This window comes from Falco peregrinus, chromosome 4 (assembly GCF_023634155.1).
Source record: "Falco peregrinus isolate bFalPer1 chromosome 4, bFalPer1.pri, whole genome shotgun sequence".
NCBI lineage: Eukaryota > Metazoa > Chordata > Aves > Falconiformes > Falconidae > Falco > Falco peregrinus.
The window spans coordinates 51307607-51331966 of NC_073724.1; the positions used below are offsets into that span (position 1 = coordinate 51307607).

Below are 24360 nucleotides of genomic sequence, written 5' to 3' on the forward strand. Positions count from 1 at the left end.
GATCACACCGCTGTGCCTCAAAAAAAGAGAGCAGAGTTGAAACAGCACCTGCCTCACACCGTCTTTCTGCCTGAGAAAGGAGGCAGCCCTGTGCATGGAGGGCAATGGGTCAGGGAGAGTGAAGGAGGCAGGTGCCAGCGGCCAGGTCACGCAGGCATGCCAAGGGCTTTGGCCATGTCCAGCTGCCACCCTCTGCGTTAACTCTTGCTCCCTTGGAAAGGACAGGAAAAGCAAACCCTGGGGAGGAGCCTGCAATAACGGGGCCGTCTAAAAGGCCACCATGGAAGAACAGGGCAGTCTCCCACACTGACCCCCTGCCTGCCACCCACATTCCCTCTCCACTGCAACTCTGCCCCCGACATCCTCCCCAGGCTTGCTGAAGGATCCTGTTTTATATATCCTGCTTGTCCGTGAGCACCCCCTACTGATGTCCACAGCCTCTCCACCTCCAGAAAACTCTCCTCAAAGCGACTGACAGTACTGCCACATGCTGGATTTGCTTGCTTTCACCCAGAGCCATCCTTCTGTGGCTCTGGGATGCTTCAGCAGTGGCCAAAATGCAGAGCAACATGCCATCCAAGCACTGTGTAAGAAGACATCTGATTCAGATGTGGAGTGCCTGGGGATCAGCATAGTCCGCAGGGTTTGGGGGAGGCAGGGAGCAGATGAGGACCAGCAGCTGGGACAGAAAAAGGCAAAATAGATCAGGAGGGCAAAATGAGGAGGGCACAGGTCTGGAGGCTGGCAAGCCCATAAGGGAAACTGCAAGCAGGGAGAGTAGAAAAGGAAAACTAGGACTGGCTGAGTAGCGAGAGCATGAAAAAGCAAAGCAGGGACTGGCATTCAGGAAGGCAGTAGGAAGAGCAATGTATAAATAAACACAGTACAAGAAGCACAGAAGTCTGGGGACAACTGGGAACGCAAAGAAAGGTGAGCACATGTCATCAGGAGAGAGCGAGAGGTGCAAAGCAGTGTACAAAGAAAAAATAGAAAGATTAAAGCAAAAGCTTCTGTCCTCAGGAGCTGAGAGGCATTGAGGCTTTTTTTTCTTTTCTTTCCAGAAATGCCTATGAAAGTTTCTGACAAAGCATCCCAACTCTCCCAAAAGCCTCAGCCACCCTGCACAGGTCAGCTGGCAGCTGCTCTCTGCCGCCTTTACCTCATTGCATACCTGGTATCAGTCCTGCAGGGAAACTCGCACTTTTGTCCTGGCTGTTGTCATGTCCACAGGTATCAATATGTGATTCCTTTGCTTTTTAGAAACCCAGGCTCCCAGTCTTGATTTCAGCTACCACAGCATGAAGCATCACGTAACCTCTGTACAGAGAACACGCATTAGGAGACACAGCCTGCCAAGGATTCTGTTCCACTGACCAAGTTTACTTCTTTTTAAAAAGAGAAGAGATTTCAAATTATATATTTGGAGCCAGTCCAAAAAACCCAAATGTGTTCCTCGTCATTCAAGCACACAAAACATCTTAATTTTATTTTTCTGGAGGGGGGGGGGGGTGCAGGGGGAAGCATCACACTTCCAGACTGACATAATCACACTTTCCAGAGTGGTTTCCAGCTAAAAGCAAAACCCACCAATAGACAATTTAATTTTCTTGAAATGGTACTTCCCTCAATAAATTAAAAAACTTACTTCATTTTTTACCTCAAACTTTCTATTGTAAATCTGCAAAGTGCAGTAATGCTACCTAACCATCACTTTGAGATGCTACGAAAATAAAGCCACGTGAAGCACTCAGTTGCTATAGTAATTAGCATAGTAGGGAAAGGCCAAGGAGGAAGAAAAGGACATTATCTCCAGAACAGGGTTTAAATCATGCATGAACTGTACGTTAACCTTAAGACCCACATAAAACAATGAGGAGGAAAAAGAACATACTGAGGCAAAAATCCTCAAGAATAACTGTGCTGTATACTGATATAATTAAAAGCTCCATGGCTCAGACAGGCACCTTCTTTCTGACATTTCCTGGGAGATTTTTAGGTGACTTGGTAACCAGAAAAATGTTTTTATTAGTTAATGGGTTTTGTGTCAAAATCTATTTAATTTGCCCTGTATGCGTAATTTAGTTTCTTTCCTGGATACGTAAGTTCTTTTTCCATTAGACTAGATACCTCATAAATTTATCTAAACTCTACCATATATATTTTTAAAAATATTTAGGATAAAATCCTTCCGTTTCTGCTCTAACACATTTGTCCACAATCTATTTTTTTGCTCTGGAAAACTTTCTTTTTATCAGCTTTTTGTTCCACTCTATCTTCAATAAAAAAGAAATGCCTCCTAATCACCAGACGTGACGGGGCTTGCTGTGTTTTAAATCGGCAGTATGCTTGGGTGCTTAAGAGCATTTGGCTTTGTGCTCTGCATCTAACCAGCAACACACCCAGGTGAGCTGCTATTGGACAGGGACTTAATCCCTGTCATGTTTAATCACTACATTAAAAGATTTAAAGACTAACGTTAAAGGCCATTCGGTTTGGGCACCATAGACTTAAATGATGGAATTGGGAAAAACCACTTGGTTTATGAAGGCAAAACCTGTTTTAAATCTTTGAGAACAAAAGCCAGGAGATCTGAGAAGGAAGTTCTTTCTCTGTGACCTGCCCTCCCCATGGCTCAGATGTCCACCACAATGCCCTTGGACTTCCTGCAAGTTATACATATGAAGTGTTACTTGCACCACTTACTTAAATAGCTGCAATAAATGGTTAGCCCTGGCCCATTTCTGTTCTGCATGACACCAGTAAGGAAGTTATTAGGTCAGTACTGAATGCACTGGAAAATCCCATCCCTGCTCGGTGTGTAACACTCTGCAGCAAGGATGACTCATCTGCCACCCACTGCAGAAGACGTGAGGGGGCCATTTTACATCCCCTCAAGAATTTGATCCCCAAATATAAAGTCTCCTGCTTGAATCTCACATTGTTTCAGGATGTGATGGCTAGCAGCAGTAGCCAGGGTTGGTTCTGCCTGTCCAGTTGGTTAATGAGTTGGAAGCCTCTCTTGGAGGTGTGGACCTCACTGCAATTCCCCAAGTGCTGTTACTCTATGCTCAACTCAGATCTCAGGCAGCTGCACACCCAGGTTTGTTCCCTGGGGCCATACAACTCCCATGTTGCATAAACTCCACTGGCTTCCAAATTCAGTTCTCCAGTCCAAATCCAGTACCAGGTATTTTCAGCCTAGTAATTCATCAGCCAGAGGGCTCTGATGCAACACATGCAAATGCAATGCCTTCTGCACTGTGTCCCAAAGCTTCAGTCCATCAGTGTCCAGATGAAGGGACTGATGGAGCCCACCACAGATTCTTCCTTGAATTTCTTACAAATTTTCTTCCAATGGAAACCAGGGTAGGCAGTGGGGGAGAAGTGATGTATGCTGGCTCTCTCTCTAATGAGTTGTTAGGGTGCCGGTACCACAGCTTAGAGGCATCCTCGTGGCTGCCCAAATAGATGCCTCGTGTCTCGGAGGATATACCATTCAAAGTCCCTTTCCCTGGCAAAGACCAAATTTAATCAACTTCAGAGGATGCTTTGAGGATAATTAGTTGTTTAACCAGACCACTTCCACAGTGTTATTGAGAAGTCCAGAGAGCTCAAAGGGTATTTCAGTCCTTTAGTCTATGCTTGCTAGTTAACTTTGCTGCTCAGTTTATCTGTGTCGAGTGTAAGTGTATGTGGAGGTGGTGTATAGATGCATCAAATAAAAGAAAAAAGGAATAAAATTAATCATATTGATTTTAACCATATTCCTACAATATAAATGGAATCTGAAATTCCAGCTGAGGTAGACACCTGAGATGACGTCCATTGAGCAGGGAGAAAACACAACATACAACCATCATAAGGAATTCTACTAAAGATACAAGATCCTTTGATTTGTATTCATGAATTCATATATGAAAAATCAGGTTTCAGAACTCAAATCACAAGACAGCTGAAAGAGAATTTCGGTCTATGGCAAGGTTTCCGCACATTACAATCCCTCTTCTTGCAAAGAACAGTACAAACAACTGAAGCTGCAAAACCTGCCTCGTTTGACCTTCCCTGTGAACAATGGGGACTGTCCAAAGCCTCTCACATTACTTTCCCAAGTGGCTAAAAAATTAATATTGTGATAACAGTGCATATGTTACCTTTATAATTGCTTTACCTACAGATAAAATTTAGCTTTTCACAGACAACCCTATAGTAATCGTCACTCTTTCCAGCTATCAGAACCTGGCACAAACTTCCAGGGAGCAACTCTGTTTCAATAATCAGCTTCTGCCAGCGCCCACAAAGAAAAGACATCTCTTGTGATGCTTTCCCTGAAGCCAGTTCATCTATGCTGCCTTGACTGAAAACATTTTCACAGCCACAAAACTAACAATATCATACATCATTTCAAACATCAAGTCTTCCTCATACAGTAAAAAAAATTGTAAAACAGCAGACTACATAGTGATAACCACTGATGTAGAATCTATATCATATAAGGGTTTCATCAGTAAGGTCGTTCCTTATGAACGCTTACGTAGATTTACAATGCATCTATATAAACAATTAGCAATGTATTCCATTTATCCCCATTTTATGTTAACAATGTGTGGAGTCATTAAAACCACAAAACTTTTTTTTTCAATTAAAAATAACCCACTGTTTTTTTCCTACCAATTCCTTATTAGGGTAATAAAAATTGTCTTTGTCATAGGTGTATGATATCCCAGTACAGGTAGGTTTTAATACTCCAAAGCAACCTTTTCAAGTGTTAGCTTTTATCCTGTTTGCCTTGTCTTTTCATGCATCACACACACAGATAAATACAAACAGACAAGCTAAGGAAAACAAAATGCTTTCTAGCCCAGCCACTGCTAGAAACGGTTCCTTGAAAATGAGACAAATCATAATCTCCATACATAAGATAATTATTTGCTCAGGTAGGTCAGGGAAGACTTGGCCTAGGATGTTGTTTAATGTAAATGTAATGTAAAAGACTTTACAATTCAAATATTCCATCATTCACAAGACTTGCATATAGTCTGTGGCATAAACAGCATGGAAAATGAGCTTCTCTTGTACTAAGTATACTTTTATTTTTACTAATTTAAGAGAGTGGAATCTGAAATATGAGCACAAAGGAATCATCAATGGGTGTCACTCTGTGAGGTGGCCTCTCCAGTTGTCCCTCACCATAAACACGTGTGTCTGTGGAAGGAAGATAAAGGTCACATGCCCTCTGTGTCTGTGACGGGACAGCATGAGAGGTGTTTTCTTCTTCTAAAGAAAGTTCAGCCTGAAGTATAAAGCTGTTGTTCCTTATGCAATCCTTACCCAAATATGTGCATATTGCCACAGTAAGACCGAGGATCAGAACTTCACTTGGTGTTCAACTTCAGGGCTCATATCTAGTCCTGAGTGTTTTGACACTAATTTTGATATTATTTTCAAGAACTTTCAGTTCATGATTTTACAGATTTGGCATCACTTTATTTGGGGGTGGGGATTTAGGCATGATAGCTAGTGTTTTAGCTAGTTATGCCTTAATTAGTAATTAAGCATATGATGCACTTATGACACACTGTATGAAAGTACTATTTCCAGCATTACAAGCATTACAGCATTAGAAATCACTGTGCAACTTTAAATCCAGTTCATAAATTACTACAAGCACTTACTATACTATATAACACTTAGCTGAGGATCCTACATGCTTATAATGAAGCTGTTGAGAACCTGGAGTCTTGGCAGAGAAATCAAACCACAGTATTCACTCTCAAGGCAAAGACTGTGTGTAAATCTTGCTTTCAGGTTTAGTAGGAGTGTTTTTATGGAGACAGAAAAAAAAAAAAAAGCAGGTGGGGGCAGTTCTTATATTTAGGAGCTCATTTATTTAATTGAAAAGTGGAGAGTATAACGGTGCCTGTAAGCATGGAATTAACCAAACTTAAAAGATGAAAACTGGAGGATGTTCCTTCTGGAGCATAACATGGCAGTCTTAAAACACCAGTGTGGATACTGTAATGAAAGATAAACCTCATCCTACACAATGCATCTTACCACATTTCCCCTCTGAGGGACAGGCCCTTCAGCAATTTCCAGCTGTTCACTCCAAGCTGGAGAGGGTAGTTTTGCCTTGAAAGAAACCTTTCCATTCCAACACAGAAGTTTGCACTAGTGATTGAGTCTCAAAGATGCAATTTTTATGACTTTTCACCTCCTTTATGGTCATTACAGATAGGAAGTCCTAAACAACAGGCAAGCATTCAGTCTTGTTCATACAGTAAGAATAAGAAACTGAAAACCAGCAGACTACACCATGATGTCCACTGTTACAGAATCTATGTCGTATAAGGATCTTACCCTTGAAGTTTGTGAGCATTCATTCAGCTTTACAATGCCTTTATGTCTGTAATGACACCAATTTTGATCAATTTAGAAGAGTGAGATTGTATTAATTTTCAATATCCTCTCTAGATAGCTGAGTATACCAGATGAGATACTTCTGAAATCAGGCATCACTTGTAAAAAAGCATATAAGCACTTACCTGCTGCTTCTTTTTGCAAAAGTCATGTCAGTTCAATCTTTCAGGCTAACAGAATAATCCCTGGGCACAGAATCACATCTGCTCTGTGGTGGTTTTTTTGGTTTTTTTTAATATTACTTTCTGTAATTGCAAGGCTGTCAGGGAACTTGTAGGCTTACAAAGGAAAGCCTGACAAGAAGTCACAATTAACATTTATTGTACCTGTTTGAATCTGATTCTCATGTGCATGAAGAGCTCTATATTTCTTCTTCAATGTCTCTAAACAGTGTGAAGTGCCTGGTTTTTATTTTTAAGTGCCTGCAATAAATGATCACTCTAGGTTAGTAAAGAAACTAGTTCAAAGGAGCTTGTCCGATCTTTAGCAACACAATAATTTGCTCACAAGTCTGGCCTTTTCGATATAAAATTCACCCAGATTAAACATCACCTTAGAAAATCAGCACACAAAGCAATACACTGTTTCATACCTGAGCTTTCTGAGAGACCAGAGAATGAAGATCTTGCTTTAAAAGATACTTAATTTTAGTTCAAATGAGTTCTGCATCCAGACAGCTCCAGCCATCGTATTTGAAAGAGGAAAGCAATGGGAACAAGGAGCAATGAAGCACCTTGGTAAAACTCCAAGGTCTATTTCCATCACAAGAGCCAAACCTTTCAGTACTTATTCAGGCAAAACTCCCACATATTTCAACTGGATTTTCCTCTGTTGTGTATTTCGCTTTCTCAGTTAAAATACCTGTATTTCTTCAGCATGACAGAGAGAAAGTATTGTTTTCTAATATTACAACATATAAAATTAAGACAGCAAAGCTGTGAAAGCAAAAGCACAAATGAAAGAAGACCCTTTACTGTAGATCTATGTTTGGGCAGTGGTGGATTGACATGCATGGGATACATGTTCAATACTTTCCCAGAACAAAACATCTATTGAATGCATCTGCTGGGTACATAATGGCCTGGATGATATCTTCTGCAACACAGGTATTACTAGCCCAGAGTATACTTCAGCTCTGGGGTCAAGAAGTGTGACATGGCCACAGGCCAATGTCACATGGGGCTGAGATGGGGATTATACAGTAGTTTCCATAGAAAGGCAATGTAGGCACATGGGTCAGATACAGCCTGCACACCCTGTAGCAGGAACCCAGGCATAAAACTACGTCCTCCAGCAGTTATCTGTACGGCATATCCCAATCCTACACTTCTGCAGTGAGCTCAGCACTGGGGACAGTGGTTGCCTCAGGAGACAAACAAGCTACAGTACTTTTAACCTCTGGGTTCAAACACAACTCATCTCCACTTTGGTAATAAACAAACATTTTCATCCCTTTCTCCGCAGCTATGCTCTTCAATAGTCAATGCCTCCCACATCCTTGTCCTTCCCCCCTCCTCTGATGTTCCTTGGAAGTAAGGCAGGGAACAAGACCCAAAACGCAGGAATTTGATTTCCTCCTAATACTAAAATCAGGCATTTCACTCTGATAAGGCATGTTTAAGGCACCTTAAACTGTTCTTCTCCCCTATCCCCTTCTATTTCTGTATCTTCCTGCAAAGGGCAGTCAGCCAAGCATCTGGTGTTTATATACCGATGAAAGAATGTTGTGACTTGTATACTCCACCTTTTGGATAAGGACATATTGTAGGGTAGGTCCCAATAGCTACAGGAGGTTCAACCTGGAATAGCTGTGTCTGCAGCAGCGAGAGCTACAGTAAAATGAGTACTGCTGCTGAGGAAAGCAAGGGAGCCGGGCTTCTCTTCTAGCATCTTCCAGCACCTGAGCTGAAAGGCTGGAGCTGTGGCTGATGCTTTTTCTTCTCAAGCTAAATAAGGTTTCATCTTCAAGCAGACACCCTTTGGGAGTGCCCTCCTTTTCAAATTAAAACCTCCCTTTTTTAAAATTAGTAAAACAACAGTATTACTAATGCAACTGTATAAAAATACCAGGTGTGGAAAGCTGCATAATGTATGCTAATTACTTGAGCCTTCAATTTTTTCAATTATATCACGATGACCTATTAAAAATCATTTATTGACTGGGAAAAATACGGATAGTTGGTATTTTGGCTCTCACCAAGGTGCTGCTGCAGTCCTAATAACCAAAAGATACTTTGTATTCAAGGAATGAGCTGTTTAAATAGGAAACTAATTACGACATTAAAATGTCAAAGAAGAAAAGCTGTAAACTGAGTTTGTCACTCTGTAGTACAACCCAAGGGTAAAGTGAGTTTCTGGCATGATACAAGTTTCTCTTCGAAAAACTGAATGGCTTGTCTCAAAAGCAGTATTACCAATTGGACATTGTGCAGTCCCTTGTTTTATAAAAACATGCGCTGTGTTTGTGCTGGAATTCCTTGTCAGACTTTTTTTTTTTTTTAGCCATGGCAGGTTGATAAATGCAGATGCCTGCACCCTTCCAACCATTATTAAGCATGTCACATTAATTGCACAAAGTCATTTTGCTCTGCTCAGCAAGTCAGACTTCTATATATATCTTGGAAAAATAATGTAGGCATGTGGTCAGAAAACCAGCTGTCAGTCAGGCTCCTCTTTTACAATCAACACAACAGTTCACCCAAACCTGCATAGCTATGTGATGTAAGGCAGTTTCAGCTGCGCTGCATGCTGCAGAACATATCAAGATGTCCCCACAAAATCTCTGAGTAAATAAAAGTACTGCTCCTAAGCATCTTTCACAACTACAGCAACCGCTCAAGACTTCTTTCTGAAACCAGACACCACGTCAGGAACCAGGGCCAGGCTGTGAGTGTAGAAAAGTGCGTGATACAGCACAGCAGGGAGCAAAAAGGCAGAAAAACTGGGTTGAAAATCCCTGCAGTGCCAGCATCTTCATGGTACAGAACTGGAAAGAATGCAGAATGGCCAAAAAAAAGAGCATTTCCAGTTCATCTGCGGAGGTGACCGAAGGAACTATCGTGGAGACCTGCAGCAAAGCACAAATCCCTCGCCCCATGGGGAAGAATAGAAATGTCTTCTATTCTGCTCCTTCAAGAAGACTGGAGGAGGTAAATGCAAGGCTGGCAGAGAGATGGTACACTAGACTCGGAGACGAAGGGGTGCACATGAGCTGCTTCCCCTTTCACCCTGTTTCTTTACAGAGGGCACTGTGCCAAGCAAAGCATTCAGGGAAAACAAGGCTCTCCCCTGATGAGCTTATTTCAGCAAAACACAGCGGGAAATCTCCCTCGGCTTGCAGGGAGGGACCAAAACAACCTCACTCGATCAAGCTCAGTCTTCATCCCAGAAACGGGAACCGCTTCAAGACAACATGAGCCTCTACATCACACCTCAACCAAGAGACCAGTTAATTTCTTTGTGCGGAGAAAGGGGAGATCAAATGTGCTTTTCAGAACTCAGAAGCATGCATGGCCCTTCAAGAATGCCCACAGAAAAGTGCAGTCCTTCAGGTTAAGATGAAGAACTAGAGGTAAAGTAGCTCAGATCCTAGAATGAAATATTGAAAACCACTCTCAACAGTATGATCGCTGATCACTCATCACCTTTTCTTTCTCCAGGTGGGGGGGATTTAAGTTAATTGGAGGCATACCTGACAAAAGGCAATGTTGAGTTTAGTCAAGGGATGAAATAAACTTTTCTGAATACTGCTTGCATTTTGCTTCTATATTTTTCAAACTAACGTTTCTGTCTTGTGAATAAAAAAAAGCCGTGATTTGGTAGAGTTTAAACATTCTCTTTGCTATTCCTAGATAACAAACCAATAACAAAACCTAAGATGGGTTTCAGACACTAAAAATCAACGCTGGCAAAAACCCACACCTGTATACAAATATATATGTGGTGGTGGGAATCATATCTAGTCCATCTCCAGATGACTCTTAGAAGTGAAGTGCCTGTTTCCCTGTTTCCACTTGCATCACTTGTATCTGACTCCACTGAGAGTTTTACCACAGCTCTCAGTACAGAGAGGGGTCACGTTTGCCATAAGGGGCAAAGGGTGGAGTGGCCAGAAGGGGTTGGACAGGCTTTAAGTTTTGGGGGGCACGTTACTAACCACTTCAAATTAGTTAACTCCTCACCATCATGCCAGGAATGAGAGGAGAAAAGGTTAGAAGCAACACCCACTTCAGTTGTGACCTGACTTCTCCTGCATCCAGGGCTTGAGCTCAAAGCAACTCACTCGCCTGCCAAGGCCTGGCTATGCACACTCCACTGCACTGTCTTCCCTTCACCGCCTACTTAAGCTAAGGATTACACTGTATTAAGTCAACTGACTTGCAGTCCCCTATAGATAGCCTTAAGAGCTCAAGTCTCCCTATCTGCATTGAAAATGAGATCTGAGTCAAGAATGTTCCATCCATCTCCAAACTTCTACCAGGGAAAGGGAGGAACAGATGAGAGTACGGACCACCGCAGTCCAGCATCATCATCATCCACCCACCACAGGGATTTTTTACCTCCCAGTTGCCCAGAGTAAACTCTACCTCAGGACTTCAGTATTTCACTATATTGCTGATGATCTTTTCTCCTTCCTTATCTTTTTATCTGCAAAGGCAGGCATAAAGGCTTCAGCTGTCAGCAAGCTGAAGCTTTTGGCTTGGCTCCCAAAGGCTCATAACACTTCAGTGTACCCCTTCCATCTAAAGAGGATTAGCTAAGGTAGATTGTTCACAAAAAGATGCTATCATCTAAGAGGTTACACTTACAGAGCCCCACAATCTGATTTTCACTCACATAATTATTAGAAGTCACCACACAAAAAAAGTATTACCAGGCCTTTTGTATTGGGGGTTTCACATGAAATGAAAACAGGACACATTCGGTGTTTTGCGTGCGTTTACGAAGACATCTCCAGAGGAAACTGTTTTCTACAAAGCTCTGAAATGAGACATCATTGTCTACTGAAATTAATATGCAGCAGACTTGGTTCACAATGGCATTTCTCCAGCATCAATAGTAAATGGTGAAAGAGGCTTGGGATTCTATTTTTAATGTCCTTTTCCTCCTGCTGGAAACCGCTGCCTATTCCATATAATTTGTGTATGAGGCAAGTCGTATTTGATCCCCTTCAGCAGTTAAAAAAAACCGCTTGTTTCCAAATGTTCAAATGTTAAGATTAGATATTCTGTGTGGCTTCTACTTAGTGACCAGGTTATTAGCTATAGTTGTTGATTTTTACTTTTTTACAAAGCATTACTTCAGCCACGCAATTGAAGCACCTCACTGGAGCCTGCTCTGTGGAGGGGATGGCCGCAAAATAGTCAAACCACTTGTTCGCCTCAGCTGCAGTCCACACCCAGGCTCCAGAGCTGCAGCAGGGATTAGGGAGGAAGCAGGGAGGGAGTGGTGCCTTTTCCACTAGGAATTCCAATCAGACTTCTCCAAATTCGGAGTCTGCTCAGCTGGGCAGATCCAGTTGCTTTCCAGCAGCTGACTATACCAACGTAAAGTAGCTGAAAGCACTCCAGGCAGCAAAAGCATTTCTGTACCCTAATAGCCAAGCACTGCAGAATATGTAACATACTTAAATGAGGCAGGAAAGTACAATTATCCCCTTTGTAACAGAAACCAATGCCCATAGTTAATCTATGGCTAGTCAAGCTACTTCAGAGTAATAAAAAAAAAAGTTGCAAGCACATGCTATAAAGCCTAAAAGTGATTTAGTACTTCCCCAAATATAGCAATTTCTCCCTAGCAGAATCAAAGTGAAATCCATCATGCAGCTTGGTCATCCATGGAACACTGCTATAGAGTGATTTGCTCTGGGGATATTCCTTAACGTATCATTCTTTGCATGTCCACAGCCAATGTGATTTGTCCCATGCCTCCACAAAACAGAAAGAAGGCAGAGCCTTTTTATACGTGTCCTATTCAGAGAAGTCTCCTTCCATTACCTCTGCACCCACTCAGTGCAATACATAAACCCCAGCATCCACATCAGCTCAATCTATCATGCACACTTCCTCTGTCTGTTATCATCTGCCTGGTTTCTACCAAAATTGCATTGGTTTCTTCAGAGGAAAACCTGTGATATGTCTAAGCAATATTACCTCTGAGCAGTGATGGACCACAAGCTGCTCACTACTAACTAGGGACCAGATCTCAGGATTGCAATCAATAGTTCCATGGGAAAAAAATGCATTTGATGCTCTGCAAGGGCCAAAAAAACCAACTCCAAACCAAGTGTCAGCTACTATTTGGAAAGAATGAGTGGTAAAGAAGATGGCCATCATATAAATCCACAGTGTCCCTGTCTTGGATATTTTGAGCAGTCCTGGTCCTTCCTGCTATAAGGATGCAAGAAGATGGCTAAATGACCTGATAAAAGTTATGGAGACAGCTTCCATGCCATGACTGTCTGGGGTATATTCCAGGAAGGGCTTTAGAAGCATCATCTAAGCCTGATATGCCAAAGTTGAAACTGGTGAGGGATGTGAAGGACAGTAAGAGCATCTGTAGGTACATCAGCAGCAAAAGGACTAAGGAAATTGTGGTATTGCTGCTTAATGGGGCAGAGCACCTAGTGGCACAAGACACAGAAAAGACTAGATTGGTGCCCTTGCTACTGGCAAGGTGTGGTCTTGGGGCTCCCAGATCCCTATGGGTAGTAGCAAACCTTGACAGAAAAGGTGCTGCTCACACAAGAGGAGGACGAAGTTATGGACTAAGCCCATGGGATCAGATGGGAAGCGACCAAGCACACTGAGAGCTGGCCATTGTCACTGTGAGGCCACCATCTGTCATCTCTGAATGATCATGGTGTTCATGGGAAGTCTCTAAGGGCTGGAGGCAAGGAGGATCTGGAGTATGATCAAGGAGGACATGTCTTGATCAGCTTCACCTGAAACTCTGGGAGGTTCTTTCCAGACTCAGTAAGAGCAAGAAGGTGACTGGGTACAGCCAGCATGGATTTACCAGAAGCAAACTATGCTTGACCAGCCTGAGCACTTCTGTGATGAGAAGACAGGCTCTGTAGGCAAGAGGAGAGCAGCTGATGTTGCTTACTCGGACTTTAGCCTGTGACACACTTCCCTATAGCATCCTTATAATCAAGCAGGAGATAAGGACTGGACATGTGGGCTCGGCAGCACAACAAGGGAAAACCAGTGAAAGAGTGCACCTTCCAGAGCCAGTTTTCTTAGTATTACTCTATCTGAGGTAACAGGAAAGCTCTTAGCAAATAAACTTTGTCCTGAATTTGAAATTTTAATACATCAAAGTTGGCAGGTTTTGCTGCTGTGAGGGAAAGAGCCTCCAGATGCAGAAGTCTGCGTTCATCCCAGTTATTATTTTTAGATGCATACTGATGTCTATCTGAGCACGGCAATGTACCCTGCTTTCAGACCACACTGAAGTAGAGAGTACTTCACTCAGTCTTAGTATTTCAATTATACATCTGCCCACCACATTCTCTGTGAGTACCAGGACTCTCTGAGCTGATTTTTAATGATTTAGTTTAAGTCCACTGTTCTTACCAGCTATTACCTTGTAACAGACACATTAGGTCTTCCAAAATTTTGCTAAAAACATGTATCCATGTCTTCTTAAAGATCTTAAACACACATTTCCTGGCCCAAAACAAACCCTTGGCTTCAGTATCTTGCCTTTGAGAATTTATGTTGATGGTTTTAACAGCTTATTCTAACATTTAAGAAGTTCTCATGCTTCTAGATTATACATTTTAATTAAAAAGAAAAAGTATACTCTTTGCCAGGGTAGAATGACTTCTATGTAATTATTTATTATTTTAATTATTAAGGGATAATGTAAGAAAGATTCAGACCCATTTTCCTTTTTTCTTTCTACTTAGTCTCCTACAACCATGCTTGCAGCTCCATATAGTTAACGTACACAAAAACTCAATATCCCAAAGAGTAAGATTTTGTATGCTTTGCCCAACTTTGAAATTATTTTATCAACCTGCTTTCAATATTGACTAGCCAAAACACAAATTTTACTTTTGCTTTTAAAATCCCTAAAAAAGGCACGCTTGCAATGTATAGGCCTGGTCGTAGGCAGGGGAGGGAAAGAAATGACCCAAGAGGCAACGGAAGAATTTGTTGGGGCAGATGAGCCGGGCTTCGCGCAGGGCTGTGCAGGACCAGGGGGCTTCTTGCCCACGCTCAGGGCCCTGCTGCGTTCTGACCCTCCCAGCACCGCCAGCCAGTTCTGCCCTGGGTGCCCCCCAGGGTCTGGGCTTTGGGTAACACGGGGCTTTCAGTGACCTCAATTTATGCCGTGGTGGCCTCTGCCGCGGGCTGTGACAGTGAGGCCCTCCCTGCACCTCACTGCGAGCTGGCCTCCAGCTCCCACCCGGCCTGGCCTCCCCTCGCCTGGCAAGGGGCCCGGGGCGGCCAGGCCAGGCACTGCCTGTCCCCGTGTGCCTCGGCCAGCAGCAGCAGCAGCACCCAGCCACCGGCCGTCCCCCTTCCTGCACTCCCTCCCTGGCCCCCTGCCCAGATTAAACTTGATAAACCCTGGGCGGGCTGCCATGGGGCGTGCTGGCCAGGCCCAGCCTCGCAGGGCTTGGCGGTGGCGGGGGTTCGGTGGGGACCTCTCTGAGGGGCTTGGAGGAGGTGGTGGCAGCCGCTCTCCTCGCGGCTGCAGCCATGGCCTGGTGCTGTGCTGTGGCGGCTGTGCCCCGTGCTTGCTTGGGCGGCAGAGCGCTGGGCGGCCTGTGGCTGGGCAAGCGGGTGTGGGGGCACATGTGCACATGCAAATGCATGTATGCACGCGCATGTGCGTACATGTATGCTGGCGCACCTGTTGTGCGTCAGGGTGCATGCATGTATGTGCATACCACATGTATGTGCATACTACATGCATGTGCATGCCTGGGTATATGCATGTGTGCGGACACATATGCCCGTGTACATCCCCTGGCCCGTATGCCTGGGTATGTGCACATGTGTGTGCGTACGTGCGCGCATCCGTACACTCGTGTATGTGCGCGCAGGCGCGCGCTCCCGGCGGCCCCGCGCGCCCCCCGAACGGCCGCGCGCCTTCACACCGCCAGCCCCAGCCCCAGCCCCAGCCCCAGCCCGTGCAGGAGCCCTCCCCCCCCCGGCAGCCTCCGCATGCTCAAACGCGGGCTCCGCCCCGTCCGCGCGTCACCACCCCGCGCACTGGGTTGCCCGCCGCTCCTTAGGGAGGGAAGCCCCGCCCCCATCCCATCGCCCTAGTTGCCCTCTTCCAACATGGCGGCTCCCACCTCACGCGTGCGGGCACGCAGGCGCCGCCTCACCCCCTTCCGCCGGGCGCCGCGAGTGAAAAAGACAGGAAGGAACCGGTCCGGGAACTCTATGGTTTTCGCGCGGTGGGTAGCGTGGCGCAGCCGCCTCGTCCGCCCGCCCCCGCCCGCGGTGCACGCCGGGACACAGTGGGTCCTCCTTCCTGCCGCCCCACCCCCGCCCGCTGCGAGTCCTCCGAGCTTGCGCCGCGCCGATATCCGCGTTGCTCCCAAGATGGTGGCGCGGGGCTCGGGCTGAGAGCGAGTGAGTCCGCGAGAGGAGGCGCACCCGCGGGCCCGGCCTGCCCTCCGCCCCTGCGCGCCGCCCGCCTCGCCAGGCTTCTTGCCTCTCCCTTCCCCGCCCCTCCAGGCCGCGGCCCCGTCTCCTCCGCCCCGGGGCCCCGACGGCTCCGCTGGCGGCGGCAGCAGCAGCAGCAGCGGCGGCGCCTCCTCGCCTGCGGCGCGGCCCCCGCATGAGCCCGGGCGGCGGCGGGAGTGACTGGGAGCAGCAGGCCGTGGCGCCCAGGTCGGTAGGCGCTGCGCAGCGCCCGGCCCGAGGGAGGGCCGGGAGGGGGGATGGCGCCCGTCTCACGCCGGCCCTGAAGGGGAGGGAGCCGGGAGGTGGCCCTGCCCGCTTTCCTCCGCCGGGTGATCCCCCGGCTGGGGTGGGGAAGGCGGGCGGGAGGCTCCGGCGGCAGGGGTGCGTGGCCTCGGCGGCCCTCCCTCTCCTCCCCGTGAGGCACATGGCTGCGGGGCCGCCCCGCGCCTCCCCGTAAGCGGGAAGGCCGGGTGGCTCCGGGCTCTGCCCGCCCCTCGGGGGGACCGGGCTCGCTGGGCGACCTTGGGTGAACCCAGCCCGCCCCGGCCTCAGTTTCCCGTCTCGCCCGAGGGCGCAGCGGCGGTGCCCGCTCCGCGGGACTGCTGCGGGCACGGGGCACCGCGGTGCCTTCGGCATGGCCGGCTGTGGCAGTCGGGGAGGTACGGGTATGTGAAGCACTGCGAGGGTGTGTAACTAGTGCGCAAGGCCTGCTTAACAAAGTATGTTCACTTGTTCGTGTTTCTGAAGAGTTGGATCTGCTAACTCGTGAACTGGCGGCTTTGCTGGTAAATGTGACCTGGCGCTCCTGACTGCGCGGCTTCCTGGGTTTCAGTTTTAACCTGTACCTGCAGTGTTTCTGTGAAAGGAACTCTATGGGTTGTTGTGGTTCAGTCGATTTGTAAGTCGATGTCTAACATGACGTGATGTGGTCATTCAGAAGTTACTACTGCTTGGGAAACAAAACATATTCCACAGCTCTCCTCTAAGTGGCAAGAACCTGTAATCTATAGACTTGTAGTTACACTTTTTTTTTCTTCTTTCTTTCTTCAGCTAATGGAAATAGTTGTTTGTTTCCTTCTTCGTAACTGATGTTCTAATTCTGGGACAAAGCCTGTGACTTACACATCACTTCAGGGATGGTCCCTCTGTGTCTGTATGGAAACTTCCCTGCCTCAGTAGGAGTCAGTGCAAACCTGAGGCTCTGTGAGAATCAGCTTGTCAAATTACTTTTACCATGCCTCTCTACTGAAAAGTTCCTCAGTGAGGAATTGTACCTGATTTTAGCTTTGATTTCCAATGAAGTAAGACCTAAGTGATTGTATTGTCAGTTTATAATTTTTTTTGACTGGTTTGAAAGGGAGAGGTCTAAAAGACAAGATCAAGTTCCTAATTCATGCAGATAGCATCCAGTTAGAGATTCCCTACTAAGGGAGAAGCTACACTCTTTAAGCTTAACTGCATTGTTAGACATTTATGACTGGGTGGGAGAATAATGGATGTGGTGAGAGGTTCCTCTTGATAAGAATGAAAACTGCTGGAAAATGGACTTTATGGTTCTCACAAACTGCTTGGTTTGGATGGTGGCACAATACCCTGTGCCCTTTCATCTTGGAAACAGTTGAAGGTGCTTTTTTTCCAAAAGCTGAAAATAACTGTGAAATTCAGAGTTTAACTAGTGCATTGAATTGAAAACATGAAATGTGCATTACCAGATTGCTATGGATATTTGATAGTTTTCCTCACATACATTTGTCTTCTAAAACAGATGCAGTTTGGAGTGGTTATGACTTGTCTTCATAACAATAATGTTCTGTCAATTCAATACAGGCAAACCTTGGAAGAAAAGCTAGACCACTGCTTAGGTTTACAGGGCTAAAAAGTGCCTTTAACTGAAATTATTTCTGCACAATATTACAGCTACTTCATGTCTCTTTTATGAATGCCTTCCATTCCACTCTAAGTGTTTGGTGTTTAATGTAGCATCTTTCATACTGGAATTAACAAGTTATTTTTCTGTTTACTGGAGTTGTTTGCTATTTCTCTCACTGGAGTATCCTGCGTATCTCCCAAGAATTTAGAAATAAAAGCACCAAGCTACTAGATGGCACAATAAATGCTTTGATTTGTTTGCGGTTTTTTAGGGGTATGGCTGTGTGACAAAAAAAAAAAAAAAAAAAAAACGCAACCCAAACCAAACAAAAAACCCCAACAACAAATGAAAAAATGTCCTGAAGGAAAGGCAGGTTTGAAAAACCAGAGGTGGTTAACTTTTTCACAGCAGTGTGTTTCAAAGCCTAGATCTCTCAGTCCAGGTCCTCTTCAGGACTCTTTAACATTGTGTGGGTTTGATCCCCTTTTTAACAGGAAATAAAAGTTTTAGTCTTTTTTTTTTTAATTACTGCCGCTGCTTAAAGACATATGCAAATGGTATGTCTTTTGTGAATCGAATTTAAAACTGTGTGTATATGTTAAAAACATCTAGGGATGTTCTCAGCTTGTTAAAAGTCCCTGTTAGAGCAACTTGAGATTGTCTGTGTTGTAATCCACTTGAGAAAATAAACAGGTTTGGGGTTTTTTTTTTATTTAACTTCACTTTTTGTAGGAGAAAACTTGCTTTGGAAATATGAAATATGTACCTCAGTATAAAATCATACTTACTTCATTATCAATCTGTACTTTAATCTGTTCTTCACTAGCTCTTTATGAATTCAGAGGTTCTGCTTAACCAAACCCATAACTGGGGCGGGGGGAGAGGAATATCTTTGAGTCAAGTTTTAGTAGTCATAAACATGTTTAATTGTGAACATGTTTAAGCATATAATATTTTTTATAAACAATAATTAGTGTAGTATATGATATGACAGCTATCATGCAATGAATTTAGTGTTTACTTTTTTGTAAATTTGCATCATCTTAGTTTTTGCTATGCAGGAATGTTATGTTAATTATTATTTCCCCTCTCCCCAGCTACTTTTGCTTTCAGTTTACTAACTGAATGTCCAGAGAGAACTCATCTTTGTTTTTTAAATGCAGGAAATGTCTTTCTCCCTCCCCACACCAGTGTATTTGTACACTGGAAGATAAAAGCCACTAACTCTTAAAAATAGAATGTGCAATTGAAGGACAAGGAGAGAAAATTCCTAAAGTATGTAGGCATATATCTCATTTCCAGTATCAATCTTTGTTTCTGGTACTGTGGGCCAGGTTTTTGCTTCACTTTAGTAAATGAATTGATACTGATTTTTAAACAAAGAAAGTATGTTTTACACATTTTCCTGAAGTAACCAGTATACTTAAGGTAGCTATGAGTTTTATTGAAAAGAGGTTTTGAAAGGGTTTCTGTCATTAATCAAATTCTGATTTGTACATGGAAGGAGAGGGGTAATACATTTGCTATCAGTTTGTAACATTTAGAATAGAATATTAACTTATTTTAGAAAATAAACTCCTCCCCACCCCTGGAGAGTGTTGTAAGCTTTGCAAAATAGTTGGTTCCCAGAGACGCAGCAATAAGCAAATTGCATGATTGAAGTGACTTTTGTCACCTTAAATACTTTGACCTTAACATTTACTGCATTAACTTCCTGTATTTATAAGCAGTGCCTGTCAGCCTCGGAAGGCTGTATTGCTCATGAATAAAAGTTTGGAAAAAAGCTGGTTCATATGAGTAGTACTGTGTGTAATGTAGCTGGTTCATTAGCAGAAAGCAAATACAGTGTAAAGGTAATAATTTGTAATGAAGCAACACTTCAGTAGCTATACCAGCTGGTGACATGTTTCTTCAGGAAAATAACCTCATAGGAGAAATATAAAATAGATAAAATCAAATAAAGTTGAGATCCAGAAACGTGTGAGCAAACAGCGCTTTAAATTGCTGTTTTTAAATAGCTCCACCTTCTTGTGGCTAGGACTGGCATAATTTATTGACAGAAAAACTTTTGGGTTGCAAGCTTACATTATAAATTAAATATTACTATAGTGTTCTGTCTCACAGAACTCTCATATTCTTTCTTACAAACAAATCTCTTAAAGGAAGCATTAACTACTTCTAATAGGTTGAGCTTGCTTTCCTGTATTATGCAAACTGAGGAATGGAGGAGGGGGGTGGAAGTCAGTCTTTACAGATCCTTTTTCTGTTACCATCCTGCATGGTTCTTTACCCATGTTTTACAGAGTGGTGAAGAATTAGGAGAAGCTGCAGTTGTTCAGCTGAGTGGAACTAAATGGGTGGCTTCCCTCTGGACCCTCACTTCACTGTCTTCGGTAAGAGGGGTGACCTTTTGAAGCAACTTGCATTTCCTTAGAACAGGGGTATGTGTGTGTTAAGAGAAGCTTCTAGTTAGCAAAGCAGAGGATTGGACTTTTTCTTTTCTGGATTTTTTTTTATTATTCTGCTGGCTTGGAAAGGATATTCACAGTATGTGGCTGATCATAACTTTGGATCAAAAAGCATTATTATTTGCATCCATCCAAATAGCTTTAAAAACATGCTCTGTCTTCATATACTTTACCTTTGGAAATCATGCTTATGTCATATGTCAACAGTGGAACTGTCCCAGAGGTGCATTACAGTGGTGATGGTTTAGCCCAAACTCAAACTGATCTACCAGCTGGCTGCTTGATATGGACGGTACTACTTTTTGTTTTTTCATAGAATCATGGAATAGCATGGGTTGGAAGGGACCATTGAAGGTCATCTATTCCAACCCCCCTGCAGTGAGCAGGAGCATCTTCAACTAGATCAGGTTGATCCAGAGCCTTGTCCAACTTGACCTTGAGTGTTTCCAGGCCTGGGGCATCTACCGCTTCTCTGGACAGCCTGTTACAGTGTTTTGCCACCCTCATTGTAAGAAATTTCTTTGTTATGTCTAGTCTAAATCTACCCTTTTTTAGTTTAAAACCATTACCCCTTGTCCTGTTGCAACAGGCCCTGCTATAAAGTTTATCCCCATCTTTCTCTGTTCCCCCTTTAAATACTGAAAGGCTGCAATCAGGTCTCCCCAGAGCCTTCTCCCCAGAGCCTTCTCCAGGCTGAATAACCCCAACTGTCTCAGCCTTTCCTTGCAGGAGAGGTGGTCCATCCCTCTCATAGTTTTTGTGGCCCTCCTTGACCTGCTCCAACAAGTCCATCCATGTCTTTCCAGTGCCGGGAGCCCCACAGCTGGATGCAGCACTCCTGGTGGGGTCTCACCAGAGCAGAGCAGAGGGGCAGAATCACCTCCCTCAACCTGCTGGCCACACTGCTTTTGATGCAGCCCAGTATATATATGGTTGGCCTTCTGCGCTGTGAGTGCACATTGTTGTCTCGTGTCCAGTTTTTCACCCACCAGTACCCCCAAGTCTTTCTCTGCAGGGCTGCTCTCAATCCCTTCATTGCCCAGCCTGTATAGATACTGGGGGTTGCCCTGACCCAGGTGCAGGACCTTGCACTTGGCCTTGTTGAACCTCATGAGGTTCACATGGGCCCACTTCTCGACCTTGTGCAGGTCCCTTTGGATGGCATCCTGTCCCTCAGCCATGTCAACCACAGCAGAAGATACTGAACATTACTGGTCCTAATACAGACCCCTGAGGGACACCACTTGTCACCGATTTCCATCTGTACATTGAGCTGTTAACCACTACCCTCTGAATGCAACCATCCAACCAATTCCTCATCCACTGAATAGCCCACCCATCAAATCCACATCTCTCCAATTTAGAGAGAAGGATATTGTATGTGACTGTGTCAAAAGCCTTACAAAAGTCCAGGTAGATTACATCTCTGGCTCTTCCCTTGTCCATTTATGTAGTCACTCCATTGTAAAAGGCCACAAAGTTGGTCAAGCAAGACTAGCCCTTGGTGAAGCCATGCTGGATGTCTTGAATCACCTCCCTGTCCTCCATGTGCCTTCATGTGCAATACTTGTATCACATAATTTCAAAGCTGTGACCTAAGTAAGACAAAACTAAAGTGTACCAAAACCTGTAAGGTACATTGTCTCAGTTTGAAACCCAGTTGGTCTTGCTGGGCCTCGCATCAGCCAGTGGGATCACAAGCAGAAAACTGTGGAACCTGTATTTGGGTTTGGTAGTTGTTGCATAATTCGTTGGCAGGGATTAGTCCACATCATCTGCTTTTCACTCTGGTGTCCTGTGGGGACTGTGGCAGGACTTCTGCTGTCTTGACCAACCTAGATTTTCAGGAGCGAAGCTAGTTCTTTGTCTTTCCTTCATAGAAGAGACCACACTTCTGCTCCCTTTGGTGGACCCCTTTTTGGACTTGTTGATAATCATTACACCAAAGAAATCGGTGAAATCGGGAGATTAGAATGACAAACACCTACTCTCCCTTACCTTAAGGAGCTGTGTGCAGGGGAGCCTCAAGAGCTATCTAACATGTTGCCAAGCTTGCACGGTGCTGAGGGATGCCAGACTTGTCCAGGCAGCCAGGCTCTGGCACTGCTTGTGTGCTCCTGCTCTGGTATGCTCTGGGACCCAGGTTGCAGCAGCTGCGGTTCAGCAGGCTTGGGGTGTTAGAGGGTGGTGGTGTGACTCTTAAAGGAGCTGAACTTCTAAAATGGGCTGCAGGTCAAAATATTTCAGGAAATGCTGTCATAGTTGTAGATGAGTTTTTTCTTTTGCATTATGGTTATTCATGTGTTTGAGCTGATTACTTCAATGCCTAAAATATTTTGATTTTAAAGTATCATGTTTTTTGTTATCTTAAAAGAGTTCAAAAACTCTTATAAAGCTAGATAATACTGAGGAGGTCTATCGCTACTTCCAATATGTTTTCATCTTTTATTTGTATAGCCTTATATTCAGATAATGATTCAGACAATGATTTTTGTTTCGAATTGTGGTTTAGTATGTGTATATAGTCTATGTTATTTTTAGAAAGTCCAAGGTATACTAGCATCTAGGTGTGTTTCAGCTGTTGTAGCAAAACTTAGTCTGTTGTGGACCATAGAAATACATACTTATAGTCCACACAACCTGCAAGTCCCATCAGAGGTCAAGGGCACAGGAGGATGCTTCACTTTCACAGAAAATAGTGGTGTTTCTTGGTGGCATTGGTTGAGCCCTTTACATTGTAAGGTGATGATAAATATTCCATTTGCATGGTTCCTATGACCTGAATATCTTATTGAAAGAAGGCTGTTTGTGAATAGTTGTTGTTTATTTGGCTAATGTTGTTAGATAAATATGTCAGTTGTGGAAGAAAATTATTCTCATTTGAAATTATGTTAACAATCTATTTTCTGCTCCTGTGTTGTGACAGTTCTTGGAAAAAAAAAAAGTGGGAAACATTGTTTAAGCACCTGATAGGGGTGATTTCATGATGCCTTTCATCAAGCCAGACATAAGAGTTGCAGAGTATTTTCTGTGATCTATAATTAATTTCTTTAATATTTCGCAGTTTTGTTTGCTGCCGTTTTGTTAATTCAGTGGCTTACCATCTTTGCTAACATCATTGTGTGCCTTGAAGTCTCTTCCTTGTTGAAAATGTATGACACTGTTGTAAACAAGCAGCTCTTGACTCTGGTCATGTGGCAGATCAAGATTTCTTTAGGTTGAGTGGAAGCAATAGTGTTAGCCATGCTTTTAGTCATATTTTCCATTTGCATTTTTTTTAGGCAGATGTGGCTTAATGCTAATAAGTATACTAAAGGTGAATGTGAAAGCACATCTGACTTCATGAAATTATTTTCATTCCTTTTAGACATGCATTACAAATTTTTGTATTGCATGCTGGTGGTTGTGTAGCCTTTGAGCAAATTTTTTTAGTAGACTGCAGAACTCCTGCTCTGCCTTGGTGGTAGCTGTTGGGGGAGGACTGAGTAAAGAGAACTGGAAGTCTGGGAGCCTCAGTTCTGTGCTGTTGGGATTTCTTGCTTTTCTGCTGTTAGGTACATGTTATCAAGCGAGACCCTTGTCTCCATCTCCTCCAACTATGGTCTTGTTTCTTCTGTAAATTGTACTGTCTTAAACTGCATAGCTTCAGTTATGTTGAGAACCTTTGTTTTCACTTCTCCTATTGCTGGGCAATAGTCTTAAGATCCCAGATGGATGTGTTTGTTTGATAGATACTTTTTCATGCTGTACTTTCTGTTCTGCTCGTACTCTGTGCATAGTGAATGCTGGAGCTTTTGCACCTTAGGAGAGAGTGAGTGAATTTCATAGAGATGACATTGCTCTATGTGTGTACATGAACAAATATATATGTTGGAGTTTAAGCTAGAAGCTCTGTGATACAAGCTGTGAAATTGGTCACATTGCCAGAATACTTTCAACTGAGTTTGCCTAATGG

The 24360-nt window shown here is 44.1% G+C and overlaps 1 protein-coding gene and 1 long non-coding RNA gene across 13 annotated transcripts in view; one reads left to right on the plus strand and one right to left on the minus strand.

Moving 5' to 3' along the window:
- Positions 1-15853, minus strand: part of LOC114012487 (uncharacterized) — a 31653-nt gene extending 15800 nt beyond the window's left edge. Inside the window, exons 1-3 of the long non-coding RNA XR_008746761.1 lie at positions 15731-15853; positions 6744-6839; positions 1172-1317 (exon numbers count right to left, since the gene is read on the minus strand). This is a non-coding gene — a long non-coding RNA (uncharacterized LOC114012487). The remainder of the gene's footprint in view (positions 1-1171; positions 1318-6743; positions 6840-15730) is intronic.
- UBE3A (ubiquitin protein ligase E3A) overlaps positions 15671-24360 on the plus strand; it is a 54487-nt gene continuing 45797 nt past the window's right edge. For 6 of the 12 annotated variants that reach the window (XM_055801376.1, XM_055801383.1, XM_055801385.1 and 3 more), the window contains exon 1: positions 15977-16274. The gene's annotated coding sequence lies outside the window, so the exon portion shown is untranslated. Of the gene's footprint in view, positions 15836-15976; positions 16275-20240; positions 20331-24360 lie in introns of those variants that run through there. The other 6 variants (XM_055801378.1, XM_055801381.1, XM_055801387.1 and 3 more) reach the window with 3 other exon arrangements.